Here is a 22,300-nt window from a genome sequence, read left to right as displayed (position 1 = left end):
CAATAGTGTTCACACCAAATATTGTATGATGTTAAATGAAATCTATTTGTCATGATTATTTTAAGAAATCCTCACTTTGAAAGTTTTTCACAAGTGCCTGAAACGTCTGCACAGTACTGTATTAGAAAAAATAGATTCTGTGTCAAAAAAAATTATAAAGACCACATTCCAACATTAGTGCAACAATCAAACGAACCAAACAAATAGAAAAAAATAAAAATATTAACCCTGCGCATGACAGCACAAACTGCCGTCCATCCCTCTAAACTCAAACAGTCCATGTATGCCTACGAGAGCCCCCACGACAACTTTGTCATCAGATTGCTCAAGTCCTGTGTTTCTATACAAATGTTGTGAGACAAAATTACACAACAGAAGATAATCTATAAAGCAGAGTCCAGCCAGTAGGTGGAATAAACAATAAGAACGTGTAGATTCATCCACATAACTGTCCCGAAGGTGTGTTCTTCCACAAAACCAACTCCATCCTCTAGCGTAACCAGCACAAGAAAAAAAGGCTGTTCAGTTTCCTCGGAAAGTCAAAAGAATGCTCAGTGAGCCATTCCATTCTGCTGTTACATGAGTTCAACAAATTACCTTTTTATTAAGGAGGACACAAAACAAACTCCAGCCACTAGGCAAGAACCAGCAGACAAAGAAACAAAAAAGGCACTCGGTTTCCTCAGATGGTCAAGTGAATGTTCAGTGAGCTGGTCGTTAATCCTGCCAACTACCATTTTCCATATCCTCCAACTTTTTCCAGACGCACTCCAAATCCACCTTGGTCGCTAGCGGATTAGCAGCTAATTCCCTCTCCGATGACTCCAGATAATCTATCCGTTTCTTGACATCTACCACTATTTTAACCACCTCAGTGAATTTTGTCTCCATCTATATACATTCACAATATGATGATCTTGTCATTATGACATTGTATGAAATCTGAAAGTCTTTTTCTCTTTGAAACGCTTCTCCCAAATATTATGTGATCAGTAATTGAATGAACAATAAAAATCAGATAAAAACCATCAAAATGGTTTGAGTTCCAGGGCTGAGAATGTTATAAGTAACATTGCTAACCCAGTTCTACATTACAGAGAAATACTAAACAATAATGAGCCTTTAAAATATACATTTGAAAAGCACTAAGCAGTGACACAGAACATTTTGTTAATTTATAGAGAGAAATGCACATTAGGGTTGTGCCGACAGACGATGATCTCGGAGATCGACGATGGTCAGACAATTCGCCAGAAGTGATACCTTTGACGATGTCAAGACGATATTTGGCTCGTTTTCCCATTAATGTAATAAAATATTATTATTATTATTAGGCTATTATTATCAAATTAATATTACAAATAATTTGCCTGTATTGACACAGACACGTGCTTGAAGAAACACACTTTATTATATTATTAAGAACAGATGACAGAAAAGCCTTCTATTCGCATGTATGACACGCTGTTTGTTTGGAGGCGTGCAGTCTCGTGGAATGTAAAATTTTCTCATTCTTTCTTTGTTTCTGTCTTCTGAATTATTAATTTTTAAAAACATTTTGCAAGAACAGTATCTTCTATGAGTGCTGCAAATAAAATCAGACTTCTCAGCTAAGGAGGTGAGTTCTTTGAGTTCAGTTCACTTTATTTCCACAGAGCAGTTCATTGTGACCACAACCATGCAGCCTGTAAAATAATACAAAATATATAAAATAATTCAAAAACACATTTACCTCGAACCATGATTTATATTTCAGTCATTATTATCATCATCATTATAATAATTATTTTTACATTTATAATTGTTTTTATGTCTTAATTTTAGTAAGTAATTTTCCGCCTGCATGTTAAAACGGATTCTTGCCTGATGGTAAATGGAAAGGTATATAGATATAGATATAGATATTCTTATTTTATCACTTGCTTTTTCGTTTCCTTTGGAGTGCAATTTGAATTTAGAAATGTATATGATTGAAGTTTTTAATTTTTTAAATAAATTAATTTTCAATGCAAATTCAATAAAGCAAGAATATTCACCGATCCCTCAGCCCAGGGGTTTCCGATGTAATTGGATATTGCGAGAGAGATATATAATATATATATATATATATATATATATATATATATATATATATATATATATATATATATATATCGTTAAGGAGCAACACACATTTTAATTACTCAAACTTTTTTCCAGTTTCATTTGAATTTTTAGTTCAAATAAATACAAAATTAAGTTCAAAGTGTGAAATCAGTTTTTGGAAGTCACAATTGTTTGAATATGCTGCCTAATGATGCTCGTTCATAACTTCTACGCATATGTATAAAAATACTGTTTATAAAAGAATTCTTTCTAATTAAATATGAATGAATAAATGCAAGCAAATGACTCTGCGGACCTCCTCATGAACACTGTATGTTGCAGTAAAGTTATCATATGTATTATTAGTGGTGCTTGCAAAGCAACACTATTGTAATCTCACATACTTATTATTATTATTATTATTATTATTATTATTATTATTAGTGGTGCTTGCAAAGCAACACTATTGTAATCTCACATACTTATTAGTGGTGCTTGCAAGCAACACTATTGAAATCTCACATACATATTTTTCTTCCAGTAGACCTGATGAGTATCACCCTCGTAACTGCCTAGCAACCAAGTAGCAAATCACATATCTCTGCACTAGAAAATCGTAGAGACTTCTGGGTTGACTTATTTCACTCAGGATGCCAAGGAGCCTTGATAAGTATCACATTGGTAAAACGCCTAGCAACCAGATGGGGTTACCCTAGAAACCAAGTATGAAATCACATATCTCTGCACTAGAAAATCATAGAGAATTCTGGGTTAACTTATTTCACCCAGGATGGCAAGGAGCATTGTTGGCTGTCACCTTGTTAACTGCCTAGAAACCAGATGGGGTTAACCTAGCAACCAAGTAACAAATCACATATCTCTGCACCAGAAAAGTTTAGAGAATTCCGGGTTGACTTATTTCACTCAGGATGCCAAGGAGCCTTGAAAAGTATCACCCTGGTAACTGCCTAACAACCAGGTGGGGTTACCTTAGCAACCAAGTAACAAATCACATATCTCTGCACCAGAACATCATACTGTCATGAGGGTGGCCTCTTTCAACTTTGGGCAGCAGGTGGGACATTGTGGTAAGAAATTTTGCCATGGCAAGCACCACTCACATTTTCTTCAGGAAATGTACCTATCTAGTTATTATTATTATTATTATTAATTAAAATGTTCATAACTACATATTTTACAGTTTAATTTCATCATCAAAAATGGTGTCTAATCAGTTCATTCTTAAAATGTTAACAAGTGAAAATAGAACTTTTCAACATATCATTGCATTTTTTTTTGCCAAAATGTTTTGTTATATATTGCTTGTGATATATTGCTTAATTATTACTTTTATTATTTATTATCATTACATTGGATATTACATTTAACTATACAATTATAATACATTCCTGTCACAATTTCTTCAATTTCAGGGCTCTAACTTATATTTTGGAACATGCTTTTATTATGAAGTGTATTTTTTGGCCAAAGCTTCACTTTCTGGATAAACAGTTTGCAACACAGAGACGTTTAAGTCACATCTGAAATATCATCTGTTTACACTGTCCTTTGAGTCTGACAAATGGAATGAAGGACATAGTTTTAGAGTGTTTGTATTTTAGATGACTGTTGTTTGTGTATGTGGTATTTTTAAATGTTATGTTTTAAATGTTATAACTGTGAAGCACTTTGATCAACTCTGTTATTTTAAATGGTATATAAATAAAGTTAAGTTCAAATTAAAGGGCAAATGCTGTGATTTAATTATATAAATATATAGTTTACATGTGCTGCGTGTTTCACAATGCATTAGTACTCTGCTTTGCCATCTCAAACAATGTGAATGATTCTCAATGTCTGAGATAAATATAAAAATATACATTAATTAAAATTACGCAGCTCATCCGCAGTAAGATTGCAGCCTTTAGTGGTTTTATAAATCACACTAAAACGTCATGATTTTAATTTGATCAGTTGTCCATTTCAGTGTAAGAAGTAACAGAGCACATGCTCAAAATTAATATTTTATAGCAGTTGTGTGTCAGTCATATATATTGCACGCTGGTACTGGATTGAGGCGGTGCTAGGTACTACCGGTATTGCATAAAAATTTTTTTTGTATTGTAGTACGACTTGGTACCAAAGTACTGGTACTTTTGACAACACTAATCAGCAGTAGGCTGAAGCTGTTAGTTTAACTCTATTACTCAGCTGTAATGTAGTAGTAATCTGAGGGATCATGGTGAGAGAGAGAGACAACAAAGAAACTCGCACACTGACTGACACAATTTATCAAGGTCAGCTCACTCGTGTCACAAATTAATTTTTAAATGTGTCTTTTGTTGCCACCTGCTGGCTCAATTCCTTAATGTCACATTGATGAAGGAACATTTACACATCTGCTCTGCTCTTACATGTTAGGCTGGATTTCCTTGAACACAAGCAGAGTGACTCTAATATTAAAGCATCCCAGTGCTGATGGTGTGAGACATGACGTGAATGTGAACTTATGCGCTAGTTAGAATGCGTAACTTGAGTTGTGAATGTTTCCTTAAAAACTAGCTTAACCTAACTCCTTAACCTTTAAATGTGAAGAATTCACAACACCGCTAACTTAAAGTAGCTAATACTTCAGTATATTAATGGTTTGCTATTATTTCAGGAGCCACTTCATGCTGTTCAGATGCATTTTCTTGATGATGACTGTAACATTCACAGGCCTACTGTGGCATTTCACAATTTGCTATTATTTCAGGAGCTGTGGATTTATAGGTGACTTTTGCAGTTGAGAAATAGTTGCTTCAAAGTAGATTTTTTTAACTTTGCTTGACCTTTTGAAAATTCACTTAATAAATATGGAATTTATTCCATCACTTATTTAAATGTTTTGATTTGAATCCACAGTCAATGAGGAGAACAGATCCATTGGCCATGGTAAGACAAGCAAGAAGGAAGACTTCAGTAAAAGACCTGAGTGCCAAGAGTCCACCCTTATACTCGAGTTCAGATGCATCCTCCAGCTCCAGAAGAAGTCCTCCCATTGTGCAGTCGCAACAAAGTATTTGTTGATGCCATATTGCATGCTACCCCTCAACATTCCTGAAGGTTTTGGCTTTCATAAGTTCTCAACCTTAATAGGTCCTCAATACTCACAGCTGTCACAGTGCATGTTGAGTTTACAAATGTATAATGCTGTGGAGAAGACCATCAAGTCACAACTGATCCAGCAGAACAGTGCATCTTTGGGTGGAGGCCTCAATGTTTTCACATCACTGCTGATATTTGGGCCAGTGGATTTGCTGAGCCACTTCTTGCTGTTCAGATGCATTTTCTTGATGATGACTGTAACATTCACGGGCCTACTGTGGCATTTCACAATTTGCAGTGTAAACAATTAGCGGCAAAGATCGGAGGAGAAATTGAGTCAGTTCTTCTAAGCTACAAGCTCTTCCCCATAACATAGCTTACAGTGTCATTCACGAGGCCAAGAACAGCATTGCGTCACATGATCTTTTCTGTGAATACAAGACTATGTATTCTGCACAGAACACTGATCCAGATGAAGATTAATTATTGGATTTTCTTGACAACCAGGTCGCCATAGATGATTTCTCTTTAGCTGAAATTTCGTCCAGTAATCATCTGGAATTTATCACCACCCTACTTTATTGTGTGATGAAGGAGGCACTAAAGAAGTCCAGGGTTGTTGAACAAATATTCTTTGAGGTACAAAGTGTGGTGTCCTTTCTTTGCCACAGTGCCAACTTGAAGGAGGTTCTTGCAAAGACATGCAAACTTTCACTGACTTGTCCTTACAGCACAAGCAGCTATACCTGGAACTCTACAATTATCATCTTCCGTGAAATGATGCAAGAGTCTGTTTGGGGCTCAGCGATGACCATGCTAAATCAAGCCCGCACCGAGGCAAAAAACAGCTCCATTTGTCCACCAGTGGTCAGTGTTACACGTGAGCAAGTTGTGGATTTTGTTGTCTTACTTTTTCTGCACAGCCCTTCGTTTTGGTCTCCGTGCTTACGTCCAACCTCTGGTTTTGCAAAGGGATTTCATACTAGCCACAGTTCTGGACCCACGTATCAAGCGCCAACCCTTTGAAAATAGAAAAGAAAACTTCAAGAGCTCCACGCTTTTTACACCTCAAGTCAAGTCAAGTAGTCGTTCAACCTTATACAGTTAGTACAGTACACAGCAAAACGAGACAACGTTCCTCCAGGACCATAAACCAATATATAAATCAACATGGGACAAACACAGATCCACATGAAACTACACAGACTAAATAACATTTCTACATAAAGTGCACGTGCAAACGTGTGCAAAAGGTATGGGACAGTACAATAAAAGGACTAAAAGGAACAGGACAATAGGCACAGTAAGAGACAGTGCAGCGCCGACCAGTACACATTTGTAATAGAGTAGTGCAAAAAGATGACACAATCTAAAATGCTAACATACTATGAAATAGTGTTCTATGGACATAGCAGTTATTGAGGTAGCAGCCAGGTATAAAGTGACAATGAATTAAAATGCAACTCTAGACATGTGCAAAAAAGTTGGATGGTGTACAGGTGTGTGTGTGTGTGTGTGTGTGTGTCAGTTCAGTCCCTGAGAATTGAGGAGTCTGATGGCTTGGGGGAAGAAGCTGTACACAGTCTGGCAGCAAGGGCCCGAATGCTTCGGTACCTCTTGCCAGACGGCAGAAGGGTGAAGTATTTGTGTAAGGGGTGTGTGGGGTCATCCACAATGCTGGTTGCTTTGATGCAGCGTTTTGTGTAAATGTCTTTTATGGAGGGAAGAGAGACCCCTATGATATTCTCAGCTGTTCTCACTATACTCTGCTGGGCTTTGTGGTCTGAAACGGTGCAAGTCCCAAACCAGGCAATGATGCAGCTGCTCAGGATGCTCTCAATATTCCCTCTATAGAATGTAGTGAGGATGGTAGGTAGGAGATGTGCTTTTCTCAGCATTCGAAGAAAGTAGAGACGCTACTGGGCTTTCTTGGTAATAGAGCTGGTGTTCTATGAGGGTCCAGGTGAGGTTTTCCACCAGGTGAACACCAAGGAATTTGGTACTCTTGACGATCTCCACAGAGGAGCCGTAGATGTTCAGTGGAGAGTGGTCATTCTGTGCTCTCCTAAAGTCAACAACCATCTCTTTTTTTGTCCACATTCAGAGACAGGTTGTTGGCTCTACACCAGTCTGTCAGCTGCTGCACCTCCTCTCAGTATGCTGACTCATCGTGCTTGCAGATGAGACCCACCACGGTTGTGTCATCGGCAAACTTGGCAATGTGGTTCGAGCTGTGCATTGCTGCACAGTCGAGAGTCAGCAGAGTGAACAGCAGTGGACTGAGCACACAGCCCTGGGGGACCCAGTGCTTAGTGTGGTGGTGGTGGAGAAGCTGTTCCTGATCCGGACTGACTGAGGTCTCCCAGTCAGGAAGTCCAGGATCCAGTTGCAGAGGGAGGTGTCCAGGCCCAGCAGGTTCAGCTTTCCAATCAGGTGCTGCAGAATGATTGTGTTGAATGCTGAGCTGAATTCTATGAACAGCATTCGAATGTATGAGTCCTTTTTATCTAGGTGGGTGAGGGCCAGATGGAGGGTGGTGGCGATGCCGTCATCTGTTGAATGGTTAGGACGATACGCAAACTGCAGTGGGTCTAGTAAGGGGTGCAGCTGGGTCTTAATTTGCCTCATAACGAGCCTCTCGAAGCACTTCATGATGATGGGTGTGAGTGCGATGGATGGTAATCATTGAGGCAGGACACTGATTACTTTTTTGGCATGGGGACAATGGTGGTGGCCTTGAAGCGCATTGGAACGACGGCGCAGCTCAGAGAGATGTTGAAGATGTCGGTAAGAACATCTGCCAGCTGGTCTGCACATCCTCTAAGCACTCTGCCAGGAATGTTGGCTGGTCTAGCAGCCTTCCGTGGTTTGACTCTACGTAGAGTTTTCCTCACATCGGCCGTGGCCAGGTCAAGGTCATGCATATGGAAGGGAGGCATTTTTGTCACAGGCAACTGATGTTGTCCTGTAGTTGGTGATGGCCTGGATGCCCTGCCACATGTGCCACGTGTCACCGCTGTCCTAGAAAAGACTGTGGACATGCATGCTTTGCCTCTCTGATGGCCCGGGACAGTTTGGCCCTCGATGTTCTTAGGGCTGACTTGTCACCTGCTCTGAAGGCGGAGTCTTGGGTCCTCAGCAGCGCACGCACCTCCGCAGTCATCCACGGCTTCTGGTTGGAGCATGTTGTGATGGTCTTGGAGAAAAAGACATCATCAATGCACTTGCCGATGTAGCTCATCAATGATGCTGTGTATTCCTCCAAGATGGTAGAGGCACCATATGTGCAGCCTTCCTGATCATGTGCCAGTCAGTACATTCAAAACAGTCCTGAAGAGCAAAGATGGCTCCTGCTGGCCAGGTTCTCACCTGCTTCTGATGCGATTTTGTGCGCCTGCCGAGCGGTCTGTATGCTGGAATTAGCATAACAGAGATGTGGTTTGAGTAGCTGAAGTGGGGGCGGGCGCGCCTGGGATGTTTGTGTAAACAATATCAAGCGTGTTTGCCCCTCTTGTTGCAAAGTCCTCATATTGATGTAATTTAGGGAGCACCGTCTTGAGATTTGCATGGTTGAAATTTCCGGCAACAATGAACAGTCTGTCAGGGTGAGCGTTCTGCAATTCGCTAATAGCCCCTTACAGTTCACAGAGCTCTTCCTTAGCATTAGCACTGGGGGGAATGTAAACTCCGGTTATTATGACAGTGGTGAATGCCCATGGTAAATAAAAAGGTCTGCATCTTGGATCAATTAAGCCTTCCAAATTGCATGCACATTCAGTTGTGCAGTCTGCATTAAGTGAAACTTAAAGATGTACTTTAGTAGAGATGAGCTATGCTAACCCAGATGATGATACGCAGTCCACTGGCAAGGCAATTAAAGTTTCTGAGCTGGATCTCTATTTATCAGAGCCACTATGTGATGCGATGCTTCCATCCAGACCTTTTGGAAAGAAGCTACCCACTTCCCCCGGCTGAAAAGCATTTACCGCAAACTTGGCAGTCCCGGTGTCTTCGGGAGGATTTAAATGACTTTTTCCTTTACCATCTTTTATAGTAATGGCTCGAAGATTTTGACTGCCTCAACACACCACAGAACGACTTCTGCTGTACAGAGAGTATCTGAAGAAACATGACAAAAACACAATGGATTAAACACTTTAAAGAACTTTGGGGAAAAATGCACAGATTTAATGCAGGTTTTTTTTATGGTGATTGATAGCCTTTTTTTTCTTCACAAAAAAACACATTTCATAATCCTGTAAGTTTCAATGAAACAGTACTTCAATAATTTTGTAACTGACTTAAAATCATGAGCTTGTGGTGCACTGGTTAACTTTCTTTTAGTTTAAGTTTCACATTATTCTGGATGAAAGAGAGTCTGCAAATATGATCTGCTTCATTAGACTCAGATGTGTAATGATAAAACTTGGCATTTAAATCTGGAAGTTTGTTTCTCATAGAGTTCTCACTACATTGTAAATTAAAAATTCAGTTGCAGAAATTAAACAAAATGGTTTACAGGGCTGACACCATGGGGGTACGCAGGTTCAAGGGATCAAGTCTACAGAACCACCATGTGCCAATGATGCAAAATAACTCCATGAATTATTATAATTATTAAAGAACACTAGCAACATCATTACACTAGGGGCCTCATGCTCCAATTCTGCATTGGGCATCTTACCTCAAGTTTCTAACTTTACCTTTTCACCAAAAAATAGCAAATGTATAAAAACATACTGTAATACTTGTAGGGAATTACATATATAATTTAGAGATGTGGACGGGGTCAGTTAAAATGGCTATTTTGCACACATTTTACCACCACTACATGTAGGGTAATTTGCACGCATGCCAAATTTAGGAGGGAATTTAGGGTCTTGAAATATGTGAGCTATGAACTAAATTAAAATGTCCTTATTAGGTAATGAAATGTTTAACAGAATTAGTCGCGTTCGACAACCATTATAAATTAGATAAATAACAAATAACTATATTATTTGTCTTTGTACTGGCCTCACTAAACGTATGCGTATTTAGCTATCCAGCGCGTATAAACAGCCAGGTGAGGTGAACAAAGAAATGAGATGATGCTTTATCCTGAGGTCCTTTTTCTCCTCTCCTTTATTTTACACACAGCAGTGCAAAAAAAAAAACAAGCTGTAAAACTGTAAACACAAATAAAAGTATCTATTAACTCAAATTGTCTTCTTCAATCATTTCCAAAACCAAATGCAACACATACATCGTTTTCTACTAAGCATTAGCCGCCATTACACGAGAAACAGAGGAATCTTCACTTCGTGGCAACACGTTAATTTTCTTCTTACACATCTTAAGAAAACGACTAATATTACACACAGTGCTACTCACCGGCATTGCCCACGAAGGAAACACAACTGAACGAGGTTTGAAGAAACTTGACAGCAGAATTTACACAACACGGTGTACAACTCGCTCCGGAAAAGTCGTGTACTAACTAAACACTAATCTCGTTCCAAACGAGAATACAAACGAGAATACATCAGGAAATAGAAACAGTACACCAAACCTGTCGTTACCAAAAGTGGTCGTTAGATGGCGTTAACGCACTGCAAATAACTAAAGAAACACAAAAATGAATGAATGATCATTAAGACCAACATACTCCCTGCCTGGTATTTTAAGGATACCACATCTATTACCTTTTAAATGCATACACTTTACCTAAACACAAGTAACATTCTGTTTAGGGGAGAAAAGTAAGACAAGTTCAGTTACTGGTCTTTTAAACACTTTAGGAGTGCCGTGGCGAATCACTCTGATATCTACAGTCCTGACAACCTTATCTCTGCTGGGAAAAGTTTTGATGACCACTGCCGTTGGCCAGTGGTTCCTTGGCACTGCATTGTCTTTCATCAAGATGACGTCTCCTTCCCGCAAGTTAGGCCTTTTGTCCTGCCACTTGGCACGACTGTGCAGAGTGCTCAGGTATTCACGTTGCCATTTGTGCCAAAATGTCTCTGCGAGATGTTGCACCAGCTTCCATTGGTGACGGATGATCTCTGTCTGACCAAAGTCAGGCGGAGGCGACAACGGGGCTCCTGTCTTTTGTGTCAGAAGCATGGAGGGGGTGAGTATGAGAGGGTTCTCAGGGTCAGTTGACACAGGCAGCAGGGGCCTCGCATTCATAATTGCACAAACCTCTGCCATGAGTGTGACGAGGACCTCGTGCATCAATGAAGAGAGGCGTTGCTGCAGGAACATGGAGTCTAGGATGCGACGGGCCACCCCAATAAGTCGCTCCCAGGCCCCTCCCATATGGGAGGCGTGTGGAGGTTGAAAATCCATGTGAATTGTTGGTCTTGTAGGTAACATTGCATGTCTGCGTCATCTTCTAGATTCAATTCTTTTGAAGCACCAGTAAAGTTAGTGCCTCTGTCAGACCTAATCTGTGCGGCAGGGCCTCTGATGGAGAAAAATCTCCGTAGAGCATTTATGAAACTAGATGCACTCAGTGTCTCTATCACTTCAATGTGTACAGCACGCACACACAGACAGGTGAACATTACTGCCCACCTTTTGCTGTTTGCTTGTTCACCTCTCGTCCGACGGCTGATAACCTCCCATGGGCCAAACACGTCCAAGCCGATGTACGTGAACGGTGGGGCAGCTTGTAGCCGGTCTGCAGGCAGATCGGCCATCAGCTGATGCTCTTGCTTGCCACGCAGTCTCCTACAGGTGACACATTGGGACAGAGTGCCTCTGATACATCTCTTTCCGCCCACCAGCCACAGTCCAGCATCCCTGATGGCCCCCTCTGTGAAGTGTCTGCCCTGGTGTTTTACCTGCTCGTGATGGTGGCGCACAAGGAGAGTCGTTAGGTGGTGCTGAACTGGGATGATGAGGGGATTGGTGCGGTTTATCTCAAGGCCAGACTGAGTGATGCGTCCGCCCACTCTGAGAAGTCCAAAACTGTCAACCACTGGGCACAACTTTGCAATGCTGCTCTGTTTTGGAATGTCTGATTTACTCTGAATGTTACTGAATTCACTAGGATATCTTTCTTGCTGCATGTTCTTGATCAGTAGTTTCTTTGCTTTTTCCAGGTTCTCTGGCGTGATTGCTTTCTTACAGGTATGCCACCCTCTGCATATGTTGTCTTTGTCAGTTTGTCTGAAACACTGGGCTATGTGAATCAAGACCGCAAGTGTTCTTAACACAGAAGTCCACTTTGAGAAGCCTCGGCGCTCAGTTCCTAAGCTGGGCTGTGTGATTTCAGTGACTAGCGTCGCGACCTGAGGTCTGATCTCAGAGTCTAATTCTGGGTCAACTAGATCAAACAGTGACTGATGATCAGCTGAAGGCTTATCAGACAAGAAGGCAGGTCCGGTCAGCCAGTTGATGTCTCTCAATGATGCAGCAGCAACGGATCTGGAGCCATGATCGGCCGGGTTGAGCTCTGAGAAGACATACTTCCACTGTTGGGGTGACGTTGCTTGTCTGATGCGTTGGACCCTGTTGCTTACATAAACATAAAATCTTCTCTGCTCATTGTTAATATAACCTAACACAACTTTGCTGTCAGAATAGAAAGTGACAGAGTTCATGTGTGAGTCCATGCTACTCACAACAGTCTCAGCTATCTCAACAGCAAGGACTGCAGCACAGAGTTCGAGTCTGGGGATTGTAGTCTCCTTCACTGGTGCCAGCTTTGCTTTGCCAAGCACAAATCTGACTTCGGAGCGTCCATGTTCATCGGTCACCTTCAAGTAGGCCACCGCTGCGATTGCTTTGGTTGAAGCATCCGCAAACACACACAACTCTCTCGTGCTTGCTGCAGAGGTGGAAAGAGATGTGTAGCAGCGAGGGATCTGTATGTCTTGAAGGCATTGGAGGGAGGACTTCCATCTCACCCACTCTGTTTGGAGGTGTCCAGGTAATGGCGCGTCCCACTCACCGTTTTCTATGGTCAGCTCTCTCAGCAACGATCTCCCCTGTATAGTGACAGGTGAGAGAAAGCCGAGCGGATCGAAGATGCTGTTTATGGTTGAGAGCACGCCTCTGCGTGTGAAAGGCTTGTCGTCTCGCTGTACTTGAAAGGTGAATGTGTCTGTGACTATGTTCCAGCTGATACCCAGGCTACGCTGCACAGGGACGTTATCCGTGGCAAAGTCCAGGTCTTTAATGCTGTTTGCAAGGTCTTCAGGGGGGAATTCGGCCACGACAGCTGCACTGTTTGACGTGATCTTGTGCAACCGGAGGCTGTTATGGGAGAGCATCTCCTGTGCCCTCTTCACCAAGTTGATGGCCTCGGACTCTGTTGCAAACGACTTCAGAGCATCGTCAACATAAAAGTCTCTCTCGATGAACGCTCTGACATCAGAGCCGAATTCAGATTCTGCTTCTTTCGCTGCTCTCCTGAGGCAGTAGATTGCTACAGCAGGAGACGGTGTGTTACCAAACACATGCACACGCATTCTGTAGTCTACAACGTCACTGCCCCATTTGTTGTCGCGGAACCATAGAAACCTCAGGTAGTCTCTGTGCTCCTCCTTGACTACAAAACTGTAAAACATGTGTTGAATATCTGCGGTCACAGCAATTTTCTCTTTTCTAAACCTGATGAGGACACCTAACAGGTCATTGTTCTGATCTGGACCTTTAAGCAGGACACTGTTCAGTGAAACCCCTTCATACTGAGCACTTGAATCGAACACTATTCGAATCTGTTTGGGTTTCTTGGGATGGTAGATGCCAAAGGATGGCAAATACCAGCTTTCTTGTCCTTCTTGGAGGACGGGGGCAATCTCTGCATGTTGACTGTCAATCATCTTTTGCAGACTGACTTGAGTCTTTTCATGGCATAATCTCTGTTGTTTGGCAGACGTTCTCTCTGGGTCCGAAAAGGTAGGGGTGCGACCCAGTTTTGAGTGCTATCTTGACATACCTCAGTATCCATGATCCTCAGGAAGTTGAGATCATCGATGGATGGAGCAGGTTGGTGATCTTTGTCGGTGCAGTGGAAGACGGAGGACTTCAGGTTATCCCCGTGCAGCAGAGAAGCAGTGTGAACGGCGGCTTGCTGAGATAGAGGATCATGAAGGACTGAGTGGCTGTGTGGCGGGTCTTTCACACGCAGGTGGCTGGAGCAGGGTGTGAGGTAGCTGGGGCGGCCATCTCCCAAGATACATGTTTTGAGGGAAGTGACTGAGGAGGGGCGGTGTGCTGTGCCGAGGCACACATCGCCGATCACCACCCAGCCTAGGTCTAGCTTTTGAGCGAATGGGGCATTGTCGGGGCCGTTGATCTGTTTTCTGATCTTGTGTATACTCAAAATGTCTCTCCCTAGTAACAGCAGTATCTGGGCACTGGAGTCTAATGGAGGAATCTCACTGGCTAAGCACCTCAGATGAGGGTGATGTAAAACTGCACTGGGAGTTGGGATTTCAGACCTGTTGTCCGGAAGTTCATTGCATTCAATGAGGACGGGAAGAGGGACGCAAGTCTTTTCGTCCAGTGACTCCAGCATGTAGCCACAAGCTCTCCTTCCAGAAGTCTCTATGCTGCCCGCACACGTCTTGAGCGTGTACGGAGATGGAGTGTTATTGTCGCTGAATATCTCAAAGAATTCTGTACGTGCAAGGGATTTATTACTTTGCTCATCAATGATAGCATACACTCTAGTTGTTGCTTCTCTCTGGCCTTTTGGATAGACACTAACTAAGCATATTTTGGAGCAACCTCTAGCACTCATACCCTCACCGCATACCTCAGTGCACTTGGAGGAGACCGTCTCTGGAGGCTGCTGATTCTCACTGCCCTCCCTGCCGTTCTCTAACGTAGATGGGGGTGGCTTTGCTTTCCATGGTGATGGACCTGGATGGAGGGCTTCGACGTGTTTGATGCTCTGACATTCTGCACATGCTATGGTTTTGTCACAGTTCTTTGCAATATGTGTGGTTGAAGCACAACAGCGGTAGCAGATGGAATTGTCTTTGAGATATTGTTTACGGTCAGCTAGCAATTTGTCTCTAAAGCTCCTACATGCTCCTAATGAATGGGGCTTTTTGTGGATTGGGCATTGCTTGGTGAGATCTAGAGAGTCAGCTTCAGGCTCACTTTTCTGGCTGTACTCTGCGACTTGAGTCTTGTGAACTGCAACCGACTGGTTGACTCTACTCTGGATGCTTTTGGGTTTGTCTCTATTTGTGGCAGGCAGATATGGCATGGTGACTCTGAAACTGGGATCTTTCTTGCTTTAGCTTGGTTCTGGATGAAGTCGACGAATACGCCGAATGGGGGAAAGGAAACCTGTTTGTGTTGCTTTATCTGAGAGCCGTAGGACATCCACTTCTCCTGTAGATTATACGGGAGCTTTTCTATGATTGGGGCTACTCTTCTAGCAGTGTCAAGGTAAGTTAGTCCTGGAAGGAATCCATCCTGTTTTGCTGCGTACAGTTCCTGTAGCAAGTCGGCTAAGTCGCGTAGCTTGGCTGGCTCTTTGTTGGAGATTCTCGGGAAGCTTTCCAGTCTGGCAAATAGCGCCCCTTCAATAGCTTCGGGAGTACCGTAGCACTCTTCAATGCACTGCCAGATAGCTCGGAGGCCACCCTGGGGGTCCCTGATGTAGGCTGCTCTGAGCCTGCATGCTTGTTCGGATGACTCTTTGCCGAGCCATTTAATCAGAAGGTCAGTCTCTTCTGCTACTGACAAGCCTATATTGTCTATGACATTGCAGAATGAAGCTTTCCACGGCCAGTAATTCTCTGCCTTATCGTCGAACTTCATCAGCCCTGTGGAGACGATCTGGTTTCTAGCGATGAACTTCGCCAGGTCAGCAGTCGGGGAGCTGTGTCCATCTTGAGCAGACGTATGACGAGGCGAGGTAGGGCATGGAGCAGGACTGGGTAGCCCATGGTCTTTTCCTCTCTGCCATGCTTGGTTGCTGGCTTGGTGTGGGCTGTAATACGTACTAGCAGGTAACATGGATGGCTGCTGTGGCTGTAGTGGTACCTATGACGTTGGTGGCAGCCATCTTGGGGCTGGTATCGGTCTCCGGGACTCTGCTGGTGGGTGTGTCGGTAGCTCTGCAGGTGATGTTGCTGGATGCTGTACTGTAGGTCTTATGGCTGGCTGCGTTGGAGGACGTGCAGGTGGAAGCGGGTGGCTGTGCAGGCTGGGCGGAGTATTATAGCTTTCTTGTTTTATATCTCTCTGCGGTGGCACGCTGTTTGCAGTGAAATACCTTTGGATCAGTTCTGACTCCGGTTCCCAAGGCTGTTGTCATCATCTAATTCTGCTTGAAGAATTGCTGCTTCAGCTATTGCAGCCTCCATTTCTTTTCTACACCGCAATGCCTCCAATTCAGCCTCTGCTTTGGCAGTTCGTAGTTCTGCTTCAGCTTTCTGAAGTTTCAGCGCCATTTCCTTTTCAGAATAGGCTGCTTTGGTTCTTGCTGCTTGAGCTCTGGCTTTAGCGGTTGCTAGCGCAGTGCTCCTTCCTGAGCTGCATGTTGATCCGTGTTGAGATGGTGCACGAACAGAGCTTGTTGCAAATAGCTCTGATCTCGCCTCCCAGTCACCAGCTTCTGCATCAGTCACACCAGTGGGAATTTGCATTTCGGTCGGAGAATCCATGTCTTATGGAGCAGGGGAATCGGCAAGTCACATGCAGGCTTGATGAGAGCAGGTTAATGGCGTCGTCTCGACGGGCAACAAGGTTTTCTATATTTTTTTTTTATTAGCAGTTGAAGTTCTGTCTTCTTCTCGACAGGCGAGGGTCTGCCGTTTTACTGTACTGGCCTCACTAAACGTATGCGTATTTAGCTATCCAGCGCGTATAAACAGCCAGGTGAGGTGAACAAAGAAATGAGATGATGCTTTATCCTGAGGTCCTTTTTCTCCTCTCCTTTATTTTACACACAGCAGTGCAAAAAAAACAAGCTGTAAAACTGTAAACACAAATAAAAGTATCTATTAACTCAAATTGTCTTCTTCAATCATTTCCAAAACCAAATGCAACACATACATCATTTTCTACTAAGCATTAGCCGCCATTACACGAGAAACAGAGGAATCTACACTTCGTGGCAACACGTTAATTTTCTTCTTACACATCTTAAGAAAACGACTAATATTACACACAGTGCTACTCACCGGCATTGCCCACGAAGGAAACACAACTGAACGAGGTTTGAAGAAACTTGACAGCAGAATTTACACAACACGGAGTACAACTCGCTCCGGAAAAGTCGTGTACTAACTAAACACTAATCTCGTTCCAAACGAGAATACAAATGAGAATACATCAGGAAATAGAAACAGTACACCAAACCTGTCGTTACCACAAGTGGTCGTTAGATGGCGTTAACGCACTGCAAATAACTAAAGAAACACAAAAATGAATGAATGATCATTAAGACCAACATAGTCTTAATAGATTCTCCACCATTGAAATCGTAATACAACGTCTAGTTGTATCAGCTCACAATTTCTACTATAAGGAATTAGCTTTAATAAGTGAATTATGATTCATTCACTTATTGGAGTGATATTATTCTCATGGCTTATTGAAAATAATATCACATGTATTTACTGTAGGTACAGCTTATAAGAGAAATCTTGTAGAAACAGGGATGACATTATTTATCAAAATATACCACAGTCAAGTCGTCTTTGAACACAGGCAACTTTATTACTATTCTAAACATAAATCTAATCTAACATATATATACATGAGACAGGTTGGTGAAAAGTGACAGAATGTGAAATAACTGATCAGTTCAGTGAATATGAACTTTACGGAGTCTGTTGACAATACATTAAGAACCATTTATCCTTCTTTGAGTCTACATTAATTTACCCAAATTATTTAATTAATACACCAGCACTTTGAGCACAATATTGGAGATGTACTTGCTTGTCTTTGTGGTGTTTCTTTGCGTTCTTTGTGTGGCTTGGTTCTTGGTCGAAAGTTTGTTCTGTCGATGTTTTAACTTCTGTGTGATCGAATGTATTGTCTGTATGAATGGTTAGCCGTGAAGCGAGGCCTTCTCACTCCTTCTCGGGACGTCGAGTTCCGAGTTCCCTTGGACCTCACGAGCGTCCTCATGGAGTCAGAGCGAAGTCTGAGCAGTCAGCGGAGCAGAAGAGAAGAGTGAAGAGAGCGAAGAAGAGTGAAGAGACCAAGAGAGGAGAAGGAAGAGAGAACGTGTTCTTCCTGTTTAGAACTATTTGAACTGAAATTGGCGCGCATCCCCCAAAAGTGTCCTGCGCCAATCAGAAGTTACTTTTCAGAGTCACATGGTCAACTGGGCTGTCTTTCCCGACAGTTGAGTTATGGTCCTTTTTTTGAGACTCTTAAAAATGTCCTGCTCAAAAATAGTGCATAGTTTCAATAATGTTCTTTCTTCATTGTAAAGAGAATTTCACATGAGTTGAGGCAAGTTGTCAACGCTCCGTTCAACGGCAGTGTCAAGTACTGCATCACCCTTCATATGACAAGATTTGCAGAAAGCGTCACAGTGGGGGCGATTTTACAATAAACATTGAAAACATGTATTTGGAAGAGAGAAATGCTTGCAGTTGCTTTGATAGCAGAAAGTAATAAAAGGACTCGTTTATGTTTAAGTCGAGGCATTTTCTTGGTACAAGAAATTAGTACAATAACTGGGGTCTCTGATATTTGTAAACAATAAGGTAATATATAATTAAAAGAATTATGAGACATTCAATGTCTCGTCACAAATTTGGACAGTTTTTAAATATTTCTTGTTGCTTAGTACTCTCAATGACATTATTAGTGAAGCAAAAACTTGTGATGTCAATTCATAGCACTGACGCGAGTCATGTGATGACCCTTAAAGCCTATAAACATCAGTCACTTTTACACATTAATCATTGCTCTTCACAATCACAAAAGTGACCGATTATGCTTTCAAAATGTGAATTTCTCCGAAAGGTGAGGAGTTTGCATCCCTGTAAATTATTATATATTATTTTTCCATGCAATTATTTATTTTGTGGCATTTGATAATTTTCCATGGCACACCTGACAATCTCTCAGCACAGGGGTTGGGAAACACTGATCTAAACAACACATAAAACGATTTTTAGAAGGATATTTCAGCTCTACAGGTCAATTCAATGCAAGTGAATGGTGGCCAGACATTTCAAGCTACAAAAGCACATTAAGGGAGCATAAAGTTATACATACTACTACCTTGGTTAATCCATGTCCTCTGAAACGATTCAGTTGCTTTTGGGTGAGAACAAACCAAACTGTAACTAATTTTAAATGAATATCTTGTCATTGCAATCTCTAGGCACAATCATGATTTCAAGCTTGATTTGATGGCGCTATAGGAAGTGTAATCAAACTTGAAATCCTGATCGCCATGGAGACAGCTTATGTCAAGATTTATGGTCGAAAAAGGTGTTATTTTTTTTGTCTATTCTCACCCAAAACCAACTGGATCCATTCAGAACACATTGGTGAAACCACTGCAGCCTTATGGATTATTCTTATACTGCATTAATGTGCTTTTTGGAGCTTCAAACGTTTGGCCGCCATTCACTTACATTGAATTGACCTACATAACAGCGATATAAAAAAAAAAAACATTTTTGTTTGTGTTCTGCAGAAAAAAAAATCACATCTTGGATCGAATGAGAGTGAGAATATTATGAGAGAATAACATTTTTTAAATGAACTATCCCTTTATAATGACGAATTCAAGGTGATCTCTGCCAATCTTGCAACCATCCAGAAAACCCTAGTTAAAAATGTGCTACAAAGCAAATATAAGACTTTAGCAACCACCAGAAAACTAGTTTTGCTTTGGCAAAGACCATTCACAACTTCATAAAATATAAAAATAAATATTGTTGGACATTTTCATTAATGCTGTTAATTATTCATACACATCATTCCTTGTGAAACTCACATGCGCTGTTTCTGGTCTTCCCCAGCAGAGACAGACGATGGAACACGTAATCTGGCGCGGTTCATTTGTGATTTGGAATCAGATTTGTGATTCGCAAATTAATCATTCAGATTTTTGTTCAGTTCAAAGAAATCCAATTTAAAAGATTTGACTAAAATTATTCTTTCAATAAATCACACTTCACTATCACCAATTTGCATGCATTATGCACATACAGCTGTTATTTGCTGCGGTGTTAAGTTGCAAAAGTAACGAAAGGGTCTGGAGAAATTTATCAGAGTAAAAGTATCCGACTTCTCTTCAAAATGTAGTGAAGTGAAAGTAAAAGTCCAAAATAAGATTTATACTCAAGTACAAAATATAAAAAAATCTGTACAGTAATGAAGCATTTGTACTTCATTACTATACACCTCTGAGCAGGGCTGTACTGGTAATCTGGCACACCGGGCCTTTTCCCGGTGGGCCGATGCACTTTGGGGCCGATCAGGGGCGGACTGTCCATCGGGAGAACTGAGTGGGGTGGTGGGTCGTCCGCGTTATGCAGAGTGGACCACAAAACAGCGCCGCAATATGCAGAAAAGGACAGTGACCCCCCTCAACCCGCTCAATAACTTTCAGATCACCCCCCTCCCTTGAGAAGTTTTGGGCCAGTTACCATGAAAAATTTCTCTTCCCAGTCCAGCCAGGCACTGTTGTATTTATGCTTCATGTTTTTAATTCAAGATCTCATTGCATTTTAAAATGTATATCTATAGAGGAGTCTATAGATATATCTATAACAGCTAATTGTCATTCTTTTTACTCCAGTAAATATTTCTTAATTTCTGAAAGTCAATTTCTGTATAGCCACATACATTGAAGTCTTCGCTACAAAAAAAGCTATCGAACATTTTTGCTATTATTTTCCCATTCATTTCTTCCATAGGGATTTTATAAAAAATCCTTGATAATTGAATTTTAAGCCATGAACCAAACCAACGCCTTTGAGGTGAATCACAACATCACAAACTTGTGAGTGAGCGACTCGATTGCATCATTCACAGTGCGTTGTCGAAGTGGGCGGTCCTTGCTGGACTCTTTTGTGGGATTCACTGATTCTCCTCTAGATCAAGGGTAGTGTATTTTTCCACCAGTGGACTGATGGCTTCAACAGAGGCATATACCATCGATTAACAGCCTCAGAGCTGCACAGTAGGTCTGCTTTATACTGTATGTTATTGTTAAAAATCAATTTCCCCTATGGAAAAAATGTTAATGGAGTTTTTACTTTCAGATCCTGACTGTTAAACTCCATTACATATTTTTATGCTAAATTTAAGCCATAAAATAATAATGAAGCAAAATAATTAATTAAAGAAAGAAAAGTATATAAAAATATCAGACAGATTAAATACATATTTCTAACATTTAAAACATGTGACAACTTTCAACCTTTCATTTAAAATTGACCTTCACTGTATAGTTGATTCTTTCCTGAATGTTTGTTAATGTGGTTTTATTGTGTTCACTTGTTTATCCAACAGCGATAGAAAAAATGTATATTGTAAATTCACAAAAATATTCTATTTCAAGAGGGTTTTAAACTAGGTGTTTGAAAACAATGTACAAAACCACTCCTTGAGAACATATTTGTGCAATTGGAGTCTTTACTCAAAACCTTATAGTTGCTGAGATTTTGACAACTATAATTTGTGACGACATGTCCCTGTCTCAAAAGCTGTGTAAGGAAAGAATAATTATTATAGTAATATTATGCATGTCCCTATACATGTGTGTGAATTTTTATTACAACATAAATTCACACAAAACCTTGCTTTAACAAGGCATGCTGTGATAAAATATCTTTTTCTTTTTTTCTTTTCTTTTATGTAACAGGCTTGTGCTATGCAGCATTTCTCTGGTTTCATGTTGTTGTTTTTTGTCCTGCAGAGACACAAAAGAAACAGAGAAAAATCTAGCAGAGTGAGAAAGATGTATCATAAGATGAGTAGTTTGCAGTGCTGGAGCTCTTTCAGTCCCAATGAATCGATACAGATTATTTTGTAAATTTATGTTTATTTCAAATGTACAGTATGTGGATCAACTCTGTCCTTCTACAGCATCTCCGGCACAATGACCCACACCACATTTAATCAACCTCTATATCCTGGGTTAAGGATTTCTGGATCAGTAAAACTTTTTCAATATAACAGTACAGATCAC

Source organism: Xyrauchen texanus, chromosome 25, assembly GCF_025860055.1.
Source record: "Xyrauchen texanus isolate HMW12.3.18 chromosome 25, RBS_HiC_50CHRs, whole genome shotgun sequence".
Taxonomy (NCBI): Eukaryota; Metazoa; Chordata; class Actinopteri; order Cypriniformes; family Catostomidae; genus Xyrauchen; species Xyrauchen texanus.
The sequence above is the reverse complement of the archived record's forward strand: the minus strand, read 5'-3'. Positions refer to the sequence as shown.